Here is a 16,876-nt window from a genome sequence, read left to right on the forward strand (position 1 = left end):
GCGGCCTATCGCAATGTCGTCCTTAAAATGTCAGCTCGGTTCGAGGGACTCGAATTCCACCATGTGGCACGAGAAAACAATCAAGCGGCAGACGTCCTTGCCCGCATCGGTGCTAAACGCGACCCCGTCCCACAAAACATATTCCTGGAAAGACTGTTCAAGCCATCCGTGGTATGGGAAGGGAATCCAGCAATACCAGCACAGATCCGAATACATCCCGAGATTCCGAACTATCAGACATAGTCGGAGGTTCTACCACCGAAATAACATCGTCAGCCCATGAAATAATGGCTGTCATCGCCCCGTGGACTGAACCTTTGTTGGCCTACCTAAATAGGCAGGAGCTCCCTGAAGACCAAAACGAAGCACGCTGCTTTGTCCGGCGTTCTAAAGCTTACAAAGTGCATGAAGGATAGCTCTATAAGAAAAGTGCTACCGGAGTGCTCCAAAGGTGCATCTCCGAAGAGGAAGGGCGGCAGCTCTTGGCTGAGATCCACGCCGAACTGGGCGGGCACCACGCTGCGGCTCGAGCACTAGTCAGCAAGGCCTTCCGTACAGGTTTCTATTGGCCGACGGCCCGAGCAAACGCACAGGACCTTGTCCAACACCGCGTCGGTTGCCAACTCTTCGCCAATCAGAGTCATATGCCCCTACCGCTCTCCAAACAATCCCCATAACTTGGCCCTTCGCGGTCTGGGGGCTGGATATGGTCGGACCCCTTAAAGGGGAAGCCATAAGAAAAAATACGTACTGGTCATGGTTGACAAGTTCACCAAATGGATAGAAGCCAAACAAGTGAAAACGGCCGAGTTCGGACCAGTCATAGACTTTATATTCGGGGTCGTACACCGAGACGGTGTCCCCCACAGCATCATCACCGATAATGGCTCAAATTTTACAGCCAATGAAGTGAAAGCTTGGTGCAGCAAAATGGGCATTAAGCTCGACTATGCTTCCGTCTACCACCCTCAAACAAATGGTCAGGTCGAAAGGGCAAATGGTCTCATCATGAGCGGCATCAAACCCAGACTAGTGCAATCCTTGACAGAGTCGGATACTCATTGGGTCGAGGAGCTCGACTCCATACTCTAGGGGCTGCGGACCACACCGAATCGCATCACCAGATACACACCATTTTTTATGGTGTACGGTGCGGAAGCAGTACTACCATGCGACATAATACATGATTCGCCGCGCGTACGCATGTACGAAGAGAAGGAAGCTGAGTTGGATCGGCAGGATAATTTGGATGCCCTGGAGGAGGAACGTGATGTCGCTAAGGCTCGTTCCGCATTCTATCAGCAACAGGCTCGACGATACCAAAGCAGAGAAGTGCGGGCCAAAACTTATAATATTGGCGAACTCGTTCTACGCTTACCAGAGAAGAAGAAGGACAAGCTCATACCCAAGTGGGAAGGCCCCTTCATCATCGACAAAGTTCTCACTGGAGGAGCGTACCGCTTATGTAATGCGTCCGCTAACAGACTCGAGCCGAACCCATGGAACGCGGCCAGACTCCGAAGATTCTATGCCTAGCGCCGAACTCAGTGTTCGTCTCCTTAACCCTCCTTTTTCAATTATCTCCCCCCCTGTCGGTGTCAAAACCGGCGGATCTCGAGTAGGGGGTCCCGAACTGTGCGTCTAGGTGGATGGTAACAGGAGACAAGCGACACGATGTTTTACCCAGGTTCGGGCCCTCTTGATGGAGTTAAAACCCTACGTCCTGCTTGATTGATATTGATGATGTGGGTATTACAAGAGTAGATCTACCACGAGATCAAGGAGGCTAAACCCTAGAAGCTAGCCTATGGTATGATTGTTCTTCGTCCTACGGACTAAAACCATCAGGTTTATATAGACACCGGAGAGGGCTAGGGTTACACAGAGTCGGTTACAATGGTAGGAGATCTACATATCCGTATCGCCAAGCTTGCCTTCCACGCCAAGGAAAGTCCCATCCGGACATGGGACGAAGTCTTGAATCTTGTATCTTCATAGTCTTAGAGTCCGGCCGATGATGATAGTTCGGCTATCCGGACACCCCCTAGTCCAGGACTCCCTCAGTAGCCCCCGAACCAGGCTTCAATGACGACGAGTCCGGCGCGTATATTGTCTTCGGCGTTTGCAAGGCGGGTTCTCCTCCATATTCCATGTGTTTGCCGAATAGTATCCGGTTTCCTTATAAATGTTGCGCTCCTTGGCTTCTACGTCCAATAATGGCCCTCTTCCACGTGTCGTATGAATGCGAAAAGCCAGGGTATTTTTACGTTTTACCCCCTAGCTGCGCGAATAAGCTGCCTATAAGAGAGGCGAGGACCCAGATCCAAATCACACCATCCTCCTTCCGCAAGTACTCATCAAAGCGCATCTGACGAAAATCCATTCCAACATGGACAGTCGACGCGGCTCCTCCTCTCGCGCTCCCAGTCCTCAGCCAGGAGATTGGAGGAGATGTTCAGTCCCGCATAGCGAGTTAGTGACGCTCCAAGCAGAGGGATACCTTCCCCCAACCTTTATGGTTCTGGTTCGAGCCGGACTGGCCACCTACAAGGGTGGGAAGCAGGCAGAGAGCGTCCCCAATCCCTCCAAAGGAGAGCGGGTATGCTTCGTCCCCTACCTAATAAGGGGACTCGGATTTCCCATACATCCGTTTCTCCGGGGGCTCCTGGAGTTCTATGGACTCCAACTTCACCACCTCACACCTGCCTCCATCTTGCACATCGCGGGCTTTGTAGCTCTTTGTGAGCTGTTCTTGGGCATCAAGCCCCATTTTGCGCTGTGGAAGAGATTGTTTTGCCTCGTACCCCGTTCTCACAAGGGGTCGATATATCAAGTGGGCGGAGCCGAAATATGGCGCATCGCCGGGACCGGATATCTATCCAGAACCCCGAAGAAGGCGTCCGAAGACTGGCCTTCGGAGTGGTTCTATATGGAAGATGCCCCACTGCCGGATCCAGTTTGGATCGGCCTCCCGGAGTTTAGCAACGCTCCTCCGAAGAAACGCCTGAGTTGGCGCCCGCGGAGCCCTCAACGGGAAGATGATAGGAGCGTCCAATATCTGATGGGCCGGATAAGGTTACTGGCCCATTCCGGATTGTCCACGATTGGAGTCATGGCCATATGCATTATGCGAGGGGTGCAGCCGCTCCAATATAGGGGCCACCCCATGTGGGATTTCAACGGGGAGAATGACGCCACCCATCATGGCCGCAAGGGGCTGGGATCGACCGCCGATCCGGTGAAGATCCTGTCCGGCTTGTACAAGGGGAGAAGGAGGACTTCCTCCGCACGAGTCCATTGAATGGATTCTCCATTAATAACCCTCGGAGCTGGGTAAGCGGACGTTTATATATCCGATCCGTGCTTTCAAAGTTAAGTGTCTTACTTTATGGTTTCGACGCAGGAACTGCACCGGGATGTGGAGGGCATACAAAGCCCGACTCCACAACCCGAGGATCCGGGAAGATCCCTTGATCCGGCCTCCGGAGAGGATCCGGACATAAAGGTGGAACTGATTGATGGGGTGTTCGACCAACTCAGCATAGACAATGCTCCAGTCGCCATTACGGCTGACTACCCCGGTTTATCTCCGGCTTCCCAGGTGAGTACGACCGAAGTCCTGACACCATTACTTTTTTAATGCTTATTTCTGACCACCGTATACCAACGGTGCTTCGCAGGAGGTGCCTTTACGGTGGGAAGCCGTGCCCGCGGCGACTGACCAACCAGGGTTAGTGCGGCCCAGCATGTAGAAGAGGAGTGCGGCGCGAATCGAAACGTCGCCGCAAAGGTATGGCGCACCATTGCCTTTAAGGGAAAGGCTCCTGGGAGGTATATTAATTCTCATGATTCTTCCATGGGAAAGAGCGTTCGCCGGACTGTGCCCGGAGAGGTTGCCAACCAAGCCTCCGCCAGCCAGGCTCCAACACCTGGTCCGGAGGGGGAGGCGAGTGCAAGGCGCGAGCCGGATGCTCCTCCAATGGAGGATGCCGACAGGCTGTCCGCCACCAGGTTTGAGGTGGAGAGCGCCATGAATCCAAGGCGCCGCCGTACAGTTCTTCGTGACGCGTGTTTCTCCCCAGAGGCGTTGAATGCCTTTAATGCGGGAGACGCGCACCTCCGTGCTGCTCAAGATGGTTTAACCAGAGCCACAGAGCAGTATGTGAAAGACATATGGGTGAGGAATTTTAATAGTTATATATGCCAGTAGCCCCCGAGACTTAAAATAGTTAAACTAACTGATTTAAGGATCATTTGTTATGCAGGATCTTACGGAGAAGAATACCCACCTGTCCCAGGAGCTTCAAGAATGCAAGGCCCAACTTGAGGCCACACTAGCCGCCACCGGGGGAGCCACAGATACCCCCTCTGGTAATACATATTTCGAAAAGATAAGTAGTTTATGAAGTGCGGCGTGTGCGTTTAGTCTAACAATAATATTGCAGAGGGTGTCGGACTAGATCCGGATAAGCAACATCTGCTGCGCCAGCTGAAGGCCGGCGAAAAGGTGCTTATGAGGGTGCAGCAGGAGAGGAACAAACTCCAAGATGCCAACACCCAGCTGGGCGAAGAACTAAAACATGTTCGGGTCCAGCTGTCTAACTCCGTAAAGGAGAATCGGCGGCTTCGTCGCGGCATTTATAGTAAGTGCTTGAGCAAACTCTTTTGAGAAGAAGAGTTCGGCGAGGAAGTCGATTGACAGAAGTGTGTCTGTAGGTGTGCTCACGCGTTCCCGAGCTGCTGCAACTGCACGAACATGTCCGGCAGGCGATGAGCGGTGTCGTTCAGGCCTTATGGCCGTCCGTCTCCCTATCCGAGGGTCTTGGAGGGCTTGCTGAGAAGCTTCAGGGAGTACGGCAGCACTTCCGTCTGTGGAAGATATCGGCCTGCCGTCAAGGCGCCAGGGAGACCTGGGCCATGGTGAAGACGCGGTACAGGAAGGCTGATCCAAACCACATGGCCGAGGTCGGACCTGTGGGGCCCGATGGGAAGGAGATCCCTGTGAGCCTGATGTACGGCCAAGTAGAGTTGGCCGCGAAATATTCCCAACGGGACTCTAAACTAGACAGCCTGTTAGATGGGATTGAAGAGGAGTACAATCAGTCAGTTTGACGATGTAATTTAAAATGACATGTAAAATGCCGTCTAGCCGGATTGTAGATCGTTTGTCTTTGCAGACCTTTTCGCTTCAACCTCGGGACCCAACAGTCCGGAGTGTGTCCGAATACCCTCACGGTTATACAAAAACCGGGGCATGCATGGAGACCAGGCATAGGGGTCATAAGTGCTTTATCAGACAAGTGCCCAACTAGCTATGTTATATTACATGGTTAGTAAGAAACATCTTCCAGGGAGAATAGTTCCGTTAGGGGTTCCTTTCCCTGGGAGGCATGCCCTAAAGTGCATGTCCGAACTACGAAAAGAGCAAAAAAGCATCTGGGGGCAGATAAATAAATAAGTAATAAATCATCTTTCAAGTCACCGACCGAATATTCCCTTAAGAACGCTAGCCTTCGGCTTCACCCAGTCTGAGGTACACATACAGCTGACCCGGCAGTAACAATCGCAGAGGTGCTCCCTTTACCTCCTAGCCAAACAATCGGGAACGTAGGGGTAAGCACAGGAGCCAGGCAACCCAGCTTGGCCAAAACTTAAGTCATATCGGTGCATATAATGGTGAGTAAAAGGTACATGCGGAAGTATGACACATGTGTTGGGCATGAAGCCCGCATAAATAAGCTTCTGTTAAAGAAGCCCCCAGGTATAACGAGTGCGAGTAGCACATCAAGTGTGTGCGAATAATGCGCAGATTAGCCCTCAAAGGCTTTTACTGAAAGAGGGAGGAAAAAGTAGGGAAACAAAAGATAGCGAAAAAATATGAAAGGTGGACGGAGGAAGGAGACGAACTCTGAGTCCGGCGCTAGGCGTAGAATCTTCGGAGACGGGCTGCGTTCCATGGGTTCGGCTCGAGTCGGTTGTCAGATGCGTTGCATAGACGGTATGCACCGCCGGTAAGGACTTGGTCGATGATGAAGGGACCTTCCCATTTGGGCTTAAGTTTGTCCTTTTTCTTGTCCGGCAGGCGTAGAACTAGCTCGCCAACATTGTAAGTTTTGGCCCGTACTTCTCTGCTTTGATATCTTCGAGCCTGCTGCTGATAGAATGCGGAATTGGATTTTGCCACGTCGCGCTCCTCCTCTAAGGCATCCAAACTATCCTGCCGATCCAACTCGGCTTCTCTTTCATCGTACATGCGCACGCGAGGTGAGTCATGAATTATATCGCAGGGCAAAACTGCCTCTGCGCCGTATACCATAAAAAATGGTGTGAATCCGGTAGTGCGGTTTGGCGTGGTCCGCAGCCCCCAGAGTACAGAGTCAAGCTCCTCTACCCAATGCGTGTTAGATTCCGTGAGGGACCGCACTAATCTGGGTTTAATGCCGCTCATGATTAGACCATTCGCTCGTTCGACTTGACCGTTAGTTTGAGGGTGATAGACTGAAGCGTAGTCGAGCTTGATGCCCATGTTTTTGCACCAGAGTTTAACCTCGTCGGCCGTGAAATTCGTGAAGTTATCAGTGATGATGCTGTGGGGGACGCCAAAACGGTGTACTACCCCGGATATGTAGTCTATCACAGGTCCGGATTCTGCCGTTTTAACCGGCTTGGCCTCTATCCATTTGGTGAATTTGTCCACCATGACCAATAAGTATTTTTGCTTGTGGGTTCCCCCTTTAAGGGGTCCAACCATGTCAAGCCCCCAGACCGCGAACGGCCAAGTGATGGGTATAGTTTTGAGGGCGGTGGGTGGCATGTGGCTTTGATTAGCAAAGAGCTGGCAACCGACGCATCGTTGGACTAAGTCCTAAGCATCTGCCCGGGCTGTCGGCCAACAAAATCCTGTACGGAAGGCCTTGCCTACAAGGGCCTGGGCTGCAGCGTGGTGCCCGCCGAGTCCGGCGTGAATTTCAGCCAGGAGATGTCGCCCTTCCTCTTTGGAGATACACCTTTGAAGGACTCCGGTTATGCTTTTCTTATAAAGTTCTCCCTCATGGACCTTGTAGGCTTTAGATCGCCGAACTATGCAGCGGGCCTCGTTTTGGTCTTCGGGAAGTTCCTGCCTAATTAAGTAGGCTAGGAATGGTTCCGTCCACGGGGCAATTACTGCCATTATTTCGTGGGCTGAGGGTGTTATTTCATTGGCTGAGCCACCGATTGTGTCAGAATGTTCCATGTTGGGTGGTGCAGTTGGTTCCGGGTTGTTATGTTCGGACTCCTCTTCCCATAATACGGATAGCTTAAAGAGCCGCTCCAGGAAGATGTTTGGAGGGACGGCATCGCGTTTTGTGCCGATGCGTGCCAACACGTCTGTTGCCTGGTTATTATACCGGGCTACATGGTGGAATTCGAGTCCTTCGAACCGAGCTGACATTTTTAGGACGGTGTTATGGTAGGCTGCCATTTTCGGATCCTTGGCGTCAAAGTCTCCATTTACTTGGGATATTGCGAGGTTTGAATCCCCGCGCACCTCTAGGCATTGAATACCCATGGAGATTGCCATCCGGAGACCATGTAGAAGGGCCTCGTATTCGGCTGCGTTGTTGGAGTCCGTGTACATTATTTGAAGTACGTATTGGACTGTGTCTCCGGTTGGGGACGTCAAGACGACGCCAGCCCCCAAGTCGGCCAACATTTTGGAGCCGTCGAAATGCATGATCCAATTGGAGTATGCGCCGTACTCTTTAGGGAGTTCGGCTTCGGTCCATTCGGCGATGAAGTCAGCCAAAACTTGTGACTTTATAGCTCGCCGTGGTTTGTAGGTTATGTCAAATGGTAAGAGCTCAATGGCCCATATTGCAATCCTACCCGTCGCGTCATGGTTGTTTATAATGTTGTTGAGAGGTACTTCGGAGGCTACTGTTATGGAACACTCTTGAAAGTAGTGTCACAGCTTCCGGGATGCCATGAACACCGCGTACACTATCTTTTGATAATGTGGGTACCGGGACTTGCATGGAGTTAAGACAGTGGATACGTAGTACACTGGTTTTTGAAGAGGGAATTTGTGCCCTTCTGTTTCTCGTTCGATGACGAGTACCGCGCTGACAACTTGATGTGTTGCTGCGATATATAATAACATCGGTTCGCCCAGGTTGGGCGCGGCCAGGACCGGATTTGTTGCCAATATGGCCTTAATTTCTTCGAGTCCGGCCATGGAAGCATCCGTCCATTCGAAGTGTTCGGTGCGCCGGAGGAGGCGATAGAGGGGCAGTGCCTTTTCTCCCAAACGGGAGATGAAGCGGCTTAGAGCCGCCACGCATCCAGTTAGTTTTTGCATTTGTTTGAGGTCTTTTGGGATATCCAATTGTGACAGAGCTCGGATCTTGGCTGGGTTTGCTTCAATTGCTCTACCGGATACAATGAAGCCCAAGAGCTTTCCGGCTGGTACGCCGAAAACACATTTTTCCGGGTTGAGCTTAATGTCATATGCTCGGAGGTTGTCGAATGTAAGCCTCAAATCGTCTACTAGAGTTTCGACGTGTTTGGTCTTAACGACCACATCGTCTACGTATGCCTCCACTGTTTTGTCTATCTGGGTAGCCAGACATGTCTGAATCATGCGTTGATATGTTGCGCCGGTGTTTTTGAGTCCGAAGGGCATTGTGTTGAAGCAGAATGGTCCGTATGGAGTAATGAATGCCGTTGCGGCTTGGTCTGTTTCCGCCATCTTGATTTGATGGTATCCGGAGTATGCGTCGAGGAAGCACAATGAATCGTGCCCTGCGGTAGCATCGATGATTTGGTCGATGCGGGGGAGGGGGAAAGGATCCTTTGGACATGCCTTGTTAAGGTCTTTGAAATCGACACAAAGGCGCCAGGATTTGTCCTTTTTTGGTACCATTACCAGGTTTGCTAGCCAGTCCGGATGTTTTATATCTCTGATGAATCCGGCTTCTAAGAGTTTGGCTAGCTCCTCTCCCATTGCCTGTGTTTTGGGTTCGGAAAATCGCCGAAGAGCCTGTTTGACTGGCTTGAATCCTTTTAGGATATTTAGGCTGTGCTCTGCCAGCCTGCATGGGATTCCTGGCATATGTGAAGGGTGCTAGGCAAAAATGTCCCAATTTTCCCGAAGGAATTCTCATAGTGCGGCTTCTACATCAGGGTTTAATTGTGCCCTGATGGAGGCCGTCTTTGTGGGGTCCGTTGGATGGACCTGGAATTTGACTATTTCGTCTGCTGGTTTAAAAGAGGTGGACTTAGATCTCTTATCGAGTATCACATCGTCCCTATTCACCATGGAGCGCAGCGTAGTGAGTTCCTCTGCCGCTAGGGCTTCAGATAGTGCCTCTAGGGCTAGTGCAGCTGTCTTATTTTCAGCATGGAGTGCTATATCTGGATCACTGACAAGAGTGATGATTCCATTGGGCCCGGGCATTTTAAGCTTCATGTACTCGTAATGGGGTATAGCTTGGAAAATTGTGAATGCCTCTCGCCCTAACAAGGCGTGATATCCGCTACCGAACGGGGCCACTTGGAACGTGAGCTCCTCGGACCTGTAATTATCCGGTGAGCCGAACACTACATCTAGTGTGATTTTTCCTGTGCAGCGTACTTCCCGACTAGGGATTATTCCTCTAAAGGTTGTGCTGCTTCGCTCAATGCGGCTCCAGTCTATTTCCATTTTTTGGAGGGTTTCCTCGTAGATGAGGTTTAATCCGCTGCCGCCATCCATGAGTACCTTGGTAAGACGAAAGCCGTCCACTATCAGACTGAGGACCAATGCGACTGGTGCTCGGGCTGTTCGGAATTTAGGTTCGTCGCTGGCATTGAAGGTGACAGCCGTGTCGCTCCATGGATTTGTTGTTGCTACTTGGTAGACTACGGCGAGGCTGTGGATTGTTCGTTTCCGCATATTATTTGATGCGAAAGTCTCGAAGACTGTTAATACCGTACTAGTACTGTTGGGCTGGTTACCCGTGGCTAGAAAACCTTCGCTACTTTTGGCCACCTGTCGTAGTATCCAACATGCTCGAAGGCTATGTGTTGGAGTGGCGCCCTCTGTACTATGGATTTTACAAGGTCCGTTGAGCCATCCCTCCAGTACGGTTCCGTGCCCTTTAGGGGGTTTTTGCTTTTTGGTTTTTGACCCAGGTGCTTGAGTATGACGCACCCTTTTATTTCGAACTAGGGTTATGTTCAGGGCCGGATTGTCCCAAAACCTAGTTTCGGTTTTCCAGGCACTCTCCATCGCACAGTATTTTTGTACTATGGTCGCTAGGTCGGCGAAGCGTGTAACTTCACGACGACTTATGGCGTTCATAATTCCCTTGTCCGTGCAATTGTTACAGAAAATTGAGATTGCGCTTTCCTCACGGCAGTCCTTTATCCTGTCCATAACAAGGAGGAATCTGGCCCAGTAATGATGTACTGTTTCATAGGGCTCTTGCCGTATTTGAGATAGATCGCTTATGTTTGGGTGGGCGGGCGGAATTAAATTTGGAACCCCGCCCAATCTGAGGCTCAAAGGCCGAGAAGTTTCCGGATTTGGAAGCTTGGATTGCTGGATGTTATCCAACAAATCTGGTGCGATGCCTGACTTTAGGTTCAGTACTTGATTGACATTCGTCCCTCTGCGGGAATCCGGCATGGAGGGATCGGGAATCTGGACATAACTGGTCTTTAACATAGAAGAAGAGTTGCCGCGTTGTTCCTCTACCACAACAGCGTGGTGGGTAGCCTGGGGAGAGTTAATTTCTCTCAGATCGGTTTTAATCCCAATCTGATCATAGTCAGTAGTGACTCCCAGGGCGGCGATGCGATCCAAGAGCTCATTTACGAAGGAGAGCTCCATCGGATCTAGCTGCTCGGCGAATTCCGAGTTGACGTGAAGATCGCTTTTGATGACCTGAGAGGTCATTGTCGGAGCGGTGGCCGAACAGGCGGTCATAAGAAAACCACCTAGCCGGATAGCTTGGCCGATGGCCAAAGCTCCCTTGGCAACGGCGCCGTCTTTAAAGACGAGAAAAGGCATCCCTCCTGATTGCGATGGCATAGAGGAACTCTCAATGAAAGCACCAATGTCGGTGTCAAAACCGGCGGATCTCGGGTAGGGGGTCCCGAACAGTGCGTCTAGGCGGATGGTAACAGGAGACAAGGGACACGATGTTTTACCCAGGTTCAGGCCCTCTTGATGGAGGTAAAACCCTACGTCCTGCTTGATTGATATTGATGATGTGGGTATTACAAGAGTAGATCTACCACGAGATCAAGGAGGCTAAACCCTAGAAGCTAGCCTATGGTATGATTGTTCTTCGTCCTACGGACTAAAACCATCTGGTTTATATAGACACTGGAGAGGGCTAGGGTTACACAGAGTCAGTTACAATGGTAGGAGATCTACATAAACGTATCACCAAGCTTGCCTTCCACGCCAAGGAAAGTCCCATCCGGACACGGGACGAAGTCTTCAATCTTGTATCTTCATAGTCTTGGAGTCTGGCCGATGATGATAGTTCGGCTATCCGGACACCCCCTAGTCCAGGACTCCCTCACCCCCTTATTATCTTTTTCCTTTCTTGATCCCTTCCCTTTCACACACAGTATTCAATATAGTGCGGATTCCCGGATTATTCGGGCCACACTATGTGTGTAAACTTTACCGGGGGGCTTCCTATACGGAAGCATAATATAAATTACTTTCAGGGCTCTTTGCCCGTCACACATGCGTTTCCCTTTCCATGTGCGCCTTTTCTTCACCATTATATGCATCGATATGACTTAAGACGTGGCCAAGCTGGGTTGCCTGGCTCCTGTGTTTATGCCCTACGTTCCCGTTAATTCGGCTAGGGAATAAGGGGAGCACCTCTACGATTATTACTGCCGGTTGAGCCGGATGTGTACCTCACACTGGGTGAAGCCGAAAGCTAGTTTCCTTAAGAGAATATTCGGTCGGTGAACAAAAGATGTCTTCGTTTATTGTAACATTAATCCCCAGAAGTTTTGTATCCTGCGCTTTGGTTCGCAGTCCGGACATGTGCCTTGACACATGCTTACCCAGGGAAAGGAACCCTTAACGGAACTATTCTCCCTAGAAGATGTTTCTTGCTAACCATGCAGTATAACATAACTAGTTGGGTACTTGTCTGTTCAAGCACTTATGACCCCTACACCTGGTCTCCATGCATACTCCAGTTTTATATAACCGAGCGGGTATTCGGACACACCCCAGACTTTAGGATCCGGGGGCTGAAGTCAAAAGGTCCACCATGACAAATGATTTTAATCCGGCTAGGGGCTACTTATGTCCATCGAATTACACAATCATTTGGACTGATTATATTCATCCTCTATACCATCCAACAGGCTATCTAACCAACAATCCTGTTGAGAATACTTTGCGGCTAGCGCCACCTGGCCATATACTAGACTCACGGGGATTTCTTTCCCATCTAGCTCGGCCGGTCCAACTTTGGCCATATGGTTCGGGTCCAGCTTGGTGTAGCGCGTCTTCACCATCGCCCATGCTTCTCTTGCACCTTACCGGCAGGCGGATATCTTCCATAAGCGGAAGCGCTGCCGTGCTCCCAGAAGCATGTCCACAAGCCCCCCCATGCCTTTTGGCAGGGTGCTTGAGGGCCACAACGACCGCGCAATGCCCTGCATCACCTGTCGAGCTCGCTCATGCAGTTATGAGAGGTCCTGCAGTAGATCACTGATGTCTACTACACAACCTTCTTCTTGTAGACGTTGTTGGGCCTGCAAGTGCACAGGTTTGTAGGACAGTAGCAAATTTCCCTCAAGTGGATGACCTAAGGTTTATCAATCCGTAGGAGGCGTAGGATGAAGATGGTCTCTCTCAAACAACCCTGCAACCAAATAACAAAGAGTCTCTTGTGTCCCCAACACACCCAATAAAATGGTAAATTGTATAGGTGCACTAGTTCGGCGAAGAGATGGTGATACAAGTGCAAAATAGATAGTAGAAATAGGTTTTTGTAATCTGAAAATATAAAAACAGCAAGGTAACAAGTGGTAAAAGTGAGCGTAAACGGTATTGCAATGGTAGGAAACAAGGCCTAGGGTTCATACTTTCACTAGTGCAAGTTCTCTCAACAATAATAACATAGATAGAACATATGACAAGCCCTCAACATGCAACAAAGAGTCACTCCAAAGCCACTAATAGCGGAGAACAAACGTAGAGATTATGGTAGGGTACGAAACCACCTCAAAGTTATTCTTTCGGATCGATCTATAAAAGAGTTCGTACTAGAATAACACCTTAAGACACAAATCAACCAAAACCCTAATGTCACCTAGATACTCCATTGTCACCTCAAGTATACGTGGGCATGATTATACGATATGCATCACACAATCTCAGATTCATCCAACCAACATAAAAGTACTTCAAAGAGTTCCCCAAAGCTACTACCAGAGAGTCAAGAACGTGTGCCAACCCCTATGCATAGGTTCCCAATGTCACGAAACCCGCAAGTTGATCACCAAAACATACATCAAGTGGCACATGATATCCCATTGTCACCACAGATAATCACGGCAAGACATACATCAAGTGTTCTCATAAAAGACTCAATCCGATAAGATAACTTCAAAGGGGAAACTCAATTCATCACAAGAGAGTAGAGGGGGAGAAACATCATAAGATCCAACTACAATAGCAAAGCTCGGCATACATCAAGATCGTGCCATAGAGGGAACACGAGAGAGAACACGAGAGAGAGAGATCAAACACATAGCTACTGGTACATACCCTCAGCCCCAAGGGTGAACTACTCCCTCCTCGTCATGGATAGCGCCGGGATGATGAAGATGGCCTCCGGTGATGGGATCCCCCTCCGACAGGGTGCCGGAACAGGGTCCCGATTGGTTTTTGGTGGCTACAGAGGCTTGCGGCGGTGGAGCTCCCGATCTATCTTCTGTTCTGGAAGTTTTAGGGTACGTAGGTATATATGAGTGCAGGGGGTACGTCGGTGGACCTCCGGGGTGCTCACGAGGTAGGGGGCGTGCCCGGGGGGGGCACCCTCATGGGCAGCCCGTATCTCCCCTGACATGCACTCCAAGTTCCTTGGGTTACTTTTCTTCCAAAAATAACTTCTCCAGTTTATTTCGTTACGTTTTGACTCCGTCTGATATTCCTTTTCCTCGAAACATTGAAATAGGCATAAAGCAGCAAATCTGGCTGGGCCTCCGGTTAATAGGTTAGTCCGAAAAATAATATAAAAGTGGATAATAAAGCCCAATATTGCCTAAGACAGTAGATAAAGTAGCATGGAGCAATCAAAAATTATAGATACATTGGAGACGTATCAAGCATCCCCAAGCTTAATTCCTGCTCGTCCTCGAGTAGGTAAGTGATAAAAAAGAATTTTTTATGCGGAGTGATACTTTGGCATAATTTCAATGTAATTCTTCTTACTTGTGATATGAATGTTCAGATCCATAAGATTCAAGACAAAAGTTCATATTGACATAAAAATAATAATACTTCAAGCATACTAATCAAAGCAATCATGTCTTCTCAAAATAGCATGGCAAAAGAAAGTTCATCCCTACAAAATCATATAGTTAGGCTATACTTCATTTTCGTCACACAAAGATGTTCCCAACTTCTATACCCCCAATGACAAGCCAAGCAATTGTTTGATACTCAAATAATCTCAAACTCTTTCAACCTTCACACAATACATGAGCGCGAGCCATGGATATAGCACTATGGAATAGAATATGATGATGGGGATTGTGTGGAGAAGACAAAAAAGGAGAAAGTCTGACATTGACGAGGATAATCAACGGGCTATGGAGATGCCCATCAATTGATGTCAACATGAGGAGTAGGGATTGCCATGCAACGGATGCACTAGAGCTATGAATGCTCAACAAAAGAAAACTAGTGGGTGTGCATCTAACTTGCTTGCTCATGAAGACCTAGGGCATTTGAGGAAGCCCATCATAGGAATATACAAGCCAAGTTCTGTAATGAAAAATTCCCACTAGTATAAAAAGACTTGTGAGACTCACTACATGAAGAACAAGGTGCTACTTTGAAGCACAATATATGAGACTCACTCCATGAAGAACGAGGTGCTACTTTGAAGCACAATATATGAGACTCACTACATGAAGAACAAGGTGCTACTTTGAAGCACAAGTGTGGTAAAAGGATAGTAACATTGCCCCTTCTCTCTTTTTCTCTCATTTTTTGGGCCTTCTCTTTTTTTTGGCCTTTCTTTTTATTTTTATTTTTTATATTTTTTTCATCCGGAGTCTCATCCCGACTTGTGGGGGGATCATAGTCTCCATCATCCTTTCCTCACTGGGGCAATGCTCTAATAATGATGATCATCACACTTGTATTGATTACAACATAAGGATTACAACTCGAAACTTAGAACAAGATATGACTCTATATGAATGCCTCCGGCGGTGTACCGGGATGGTGCAATGAATCAAGAGTGACATGTATGAAAAATAATGCATGGTGGCCTTGCCACAAATACGATGTCAACTACATGATCATGCAATGGCAATATGACAAAAGTAATGTATGTCATGATGATGATGGTGGAAGTTGCATGGCAATATATCTTGGAATGGCTATGGAAATGCCATGATAGGTAGGTATGGTGGCTGTTTTGAGGAAGATATAAGGAGGTTTATGTGTGATAGAGCGTATCGTATCACGGGGTTTGGATGCACCGGCGAAGTTTGCACCAACTCTCAAGGTGAGAAAGGGCAATGCACGGTACCGAAGAGACTAGCAAAGGCGGAAAGGTGAGAGTGTGTATAATCCATGGACTCAACATTAGTCAAAAGAACTCATATACTTATTGCAAAAATTTAGAAGCCATCAAAAATCAAGTACTACGCGCATGCTCCTAGGGGGATTGATTGGTAGGAAAAGACCATCGCTCGTCCCGACTGCCACTCATAAGGATGCACAAACCAGGTACACTTCATGTTTAAAATTTGTTACACAACTTTAACCATACGTGCATGCTACGGGACTCGCAAACTTCAACATAGGCATTTCTCAAATTCACAATCACCCAACTAGCACGACTTTGATATTATCACCTCCATATCTCAAAACAATTATCAAGCATCAAACTTATCTTAGTATACAATTTACTCAAAAGAAAGTTTCACATATCTTGAACACTAAGTATATTAACATTAAGCAAACTACCATGCTATTAATGACTCTCAAAATAATCTAAGTGAAGCATGAGAGATCAATAGTTTCTTTAAAACAAATCCACCACCATGCTCTAAAAGATATAAGTGAGGCACTAGAGCAAAAATTATCACGCTCAAAAGATATAAGTGAAGCACATAGAGTATTCCAGAAAATTCCAATTTGTGTATGGCTCTCTCTCATTAAAGAATTTCAGATCTTGATACTTATTAAAACAGCAAACAAAGCTAAAGGAAACTACAATGCAAGGATAGCACAACTCATGTGAAGAAGCAAAAACTTAGGCTCAACCGATACCAACCGATAGTTGTTGAAGAAGAAAGGTGGGATGCCTACCGGGGCATCCCCAAGCTTAGATGCTTGAGACTTATTGAAATATTATCTTGGGGTGCCTTGGGCATCCCCAAGCTTGAACTTTTGTGTCTCCTTAATTCCTCTCATATCATGGTTTCTCTTTTTATCAAAAGCTTCATTCACAACAAACTCAACAAGAACTCGTGAGATAGGTTAGTATAAACCAATGCAAAACCTTATCATATTCTACTGTAACAAATCACTAAAATTATTATTCAACATTTAATACTAAATGCCTCTGCATATTTAATACCCCTATCCTTAAATAGAATCTTTAAACAAGCAAACATATGCAAACAGTGC

The sequence above is a fragment of the Triticum dicoccoides genome, chromosome 1B, assembly GCF_002162155.2.
Source record: "Triticum dicoccoides isolate Atlit2015 ecotype Zavitan chromosome 1B, WEW_v2.0, whole genome shotgun sequence".
NCBI classification, from domain to species: domain Eukaryota; kingdom Viridiplantae; phylum Streptophyta; class Magnoliopsida; order Poales; family Poaceae; genus Triticum; species Triticum dicoccoides.